The following is a 3049-nucleotide window of genomic DNA, read 5'->3' as shown; positions in this document are numbered from 1 at the left end:
ACACTCGGGGTCAGGCACAGAGTGATGCTCCTTCCCCACTGTCCCATCACACACGACCGGGGCCAGACACAGAATGAAGCTTTCTCTCCACCACACTATCACACACTTCTTGGGTCAAACATGGAGTGAAGCTCACTGCACACTCTCCCATCACATAATCCTGCGGATAGACACAACAGTTAGCTTCCATCCACACTTCCCCAACACCCCCCCCCCCCCGTGATCAGATAGGAAATGAAACACCGTCTGAACGATCCCGCCGCATACTCCCGTGGTAAGACACAGTGACACAGATGCTCTTTCTACCCGGCGACATCAAATAGCACAGGGGTCAGAAAACGAGCAAAGGCACCGCCCCCCCCCCCACACCGTCCAATCACACACTCCCGGGTTCAGACGCAGTGAAGCTGGATCCATACTGTCCCATCAGACATTCCTGGAGTGAGACATAGAGTGAAGCTGTAATGTTTCGTCTCACAATCTCGTGTTCAGACACAGAGTGAATCCACCTCCACAGCGTCCCATCTCATTCTGCTTGACTCAGTGACAGAGTGAAACTTCCTCCACCCAGCCCCATCACACATTCACCGTATCAAACACAGAGTGCATCACCCTCCATACCATCACTTCACACAATCCCGATGGCAAGCACAGAGTGGCGCTTCCTCTCTCCATGCCTGCCCTGTGATGAGGAGCGGGTGAAAGAGGGGGATGACGTCTCACCTCTTCTGCTGGTCAACAATTCACAGATTTGAGCCTTGGTTTCGTTGACAGATCTGTACTTCGTTTCCATCTCAGTGAACTGGTTACGGAGTATGGACAGATTAGAGTTGAGCGCAGAGAGCTTGGATTGAAGGGTTGAGTTTAACTCATGGTAGTTTCGGTCAGAAGTGACCTTAGACTGACGAATCTGTGATACTGAGAGAGATGGTGAAGGATGTTTAGCTTTTACTGTGATACGTGAGTCAGCGTCACGCTACCGCACGGTTAACAGTGAGTGTTGTGTCAGTGTCACAGTGAAGGGTGCCACAGTGAAGGATGTGCTTGTGTCAGTATCGTGCGGGGCATGTCCGAGTTTCTCTGAGGAACGTGTCAGTGTCAGTGTGATAGGAACTCTGTGCCCCGGCGGAGGTGACAATGACGTGTCACGGTGTCATGGCGTGGGCTATGCTGGTCGCACAGAGAAGGGTATGTCAGTGCCACGGTGAGAGACATTTCATGGCCACGGTGTGTGTGAGAGTCACACGCTGAGGTGTGCGTCGGTGCAACGGAGAGTTTACTGTCGATGTCATTGTGACATTGTGAGTTTAGCTGTCGGTCTCTGTTAAGGGATTTGCCTGTGTCAGTGTGAGGTGAGGGTAACTGCCCCAGTGAGCGGTGCATCGGCGTTATGTTGAGGGGTGATATTGACTCGGTAAAGGGTGTTACAGTGACGTGTGAGTCTTTGTCACGCTGAGGAGCGTGAAGGTGTCACGGTGTACGGTACCACAGTGTCACGGTGAAGAGCGTGTCGGTGTCGCTTCAGCAGTTTAACGGTAACACGGTCAGGGGCATGTCGATGTTAGTGAGGGGTACTTTGCGGTCAGTGCGAAAGCCATGTGAGCGTCACGGCAATAGTCCTGTCAGTGTCGCGGTCAGGAGTGTATCTGAGTCTCGTTGAAGGTCGTGACCGTGCTACGGTTGATGTTATGATGAATGGCGTGTCGGTGTCAGCATGAGCCTTGATTGTGTTACTGTAAAGGATTGTGTTTTATCCCGGTTTTTTTTTAAAACATGGAACGCTTCAAGAATCCTTGCGCAGGGGCCATGCTAATCTTCTCTGTACTGTTCCAATTTTAGTATATGTGCTGCTGAAGCGGTTTGAGGTGTGTTCGTGTTATAGAACATACAACCCAGTGTTATACACTGTGTTATACAACACAGTACAGGCACTGCGGCCCACAATGTTATGTCGACGCCTTATGTCGCTGCCTCCCATATAACCCACCACTTTCAACTCCTCCATATACCTGTCTGGTAGGCTTTTAAATATCACTAGTGTATCTGCCACCACCACTGACTCAGGAAGTGCATTCCACGCAACAGCCATTCTCTGCGTGAAAAAACTACTTCTGATACCCCTCTTGAACATCCCACCCCTTACCTTAAACCCATGTGCTCTTGTATTGAGGCGCTGGCTGTCCATTTTATCTATTCCTCTTATAATATTCTATATCATGCCTCCTCTCATCCCACTTCTCTCCAAAGAGTAAAGCCCCAACTCCCTTAATCTCTGAGCATGATGCATACACTCTAAACCAGGCAGCATCCTGGTAAATCTCCTCTGTACCATTTCCAATGCTTCCGCATCAGTCCTACAGTGAGGAGAGCAGAACTGGACACAGTACTTCAAGTGTGGCCTAACCAGAGTTTTATAGAGCTGCATCATTACCTCGCGATTCTTAAACTCCAATCCTCGACTTATGAAAGCAAACAACCATAAGCTTTCTTAACTACCCTATCTACCTGTGAGGCAATTTGCAGGGATCTCCTCCACACTACCAAGTATCCTGCCATTTACTTTGAACTCTGTCTTGGAGTTTGTCCTTCCAAAATGTACCACCTCACACTTATCCGGGCTGAACTCCATCTGCCACTTTTCGGCCCACTTCTGCATAGTGTCTAAGTCACTCTGCAATCTTCGAAAATACTTAACACGATCCACTAGACCACCAAACGTTGTGTCGTCTCCAAACTTGCCAACCTACCCTTCTACCACCACATCCATGTCGTTAATAGAATCACGAAAAGCAGAGGTACCAGAACAGATCCTTGTGGAACACCACTAGTCACGGCACTCCAATCCGAATGTACCCCGAAATCCGAATGTACTCCCTCCACCACGACACTCTGCTTTCTGCAGGCACGCCAATTCGGAATCCTCATCTATATGCCTGGTCACCTCCTCAGAGAATTCTGTCAGGCTTGTTAGACAGGATCTGCCTTTCACAAAGACATGCTGACTGTCCCTGTTCAGACCATGATTCTCTAAATGGCCATAGATTCTATA

General features: G+C 49.4%; 1 pseudogene; it reads right to left on the bottom strand.

Annotated features, from left to right (window-relative positions):
• Positions 1 to 1767: 1767 nt before the first annotated feature.
• LOC140722538 (U6 spliceosomal RNA) lies at positions 1768 to 1859 on the bottom strand (annotated as a pseudogene).
• Positions 1860 to 3049: the final 1190 nt, after the last annotated feature.

The sequence above is a fragment of the Hemitrygon akajei genome, unplaced genomic scaffold, assembly GCF_048418815.1.
Source record: "Hemitrygon akajei unplaced genomic scaffold, sHemAka1.3 Scf000079, whole genome shotgun sequence".
Classification (NCBI taxonomy): Eukaryota; Metazoa; Chordata; class Chondrichthyes; order Myliobatiformes; family Dasyatidae; genus Hemitrygon; species Hemitrygon akajei.
This window is presented reverse-complemented; position numbering and strand designations above follow the sequence as displayed.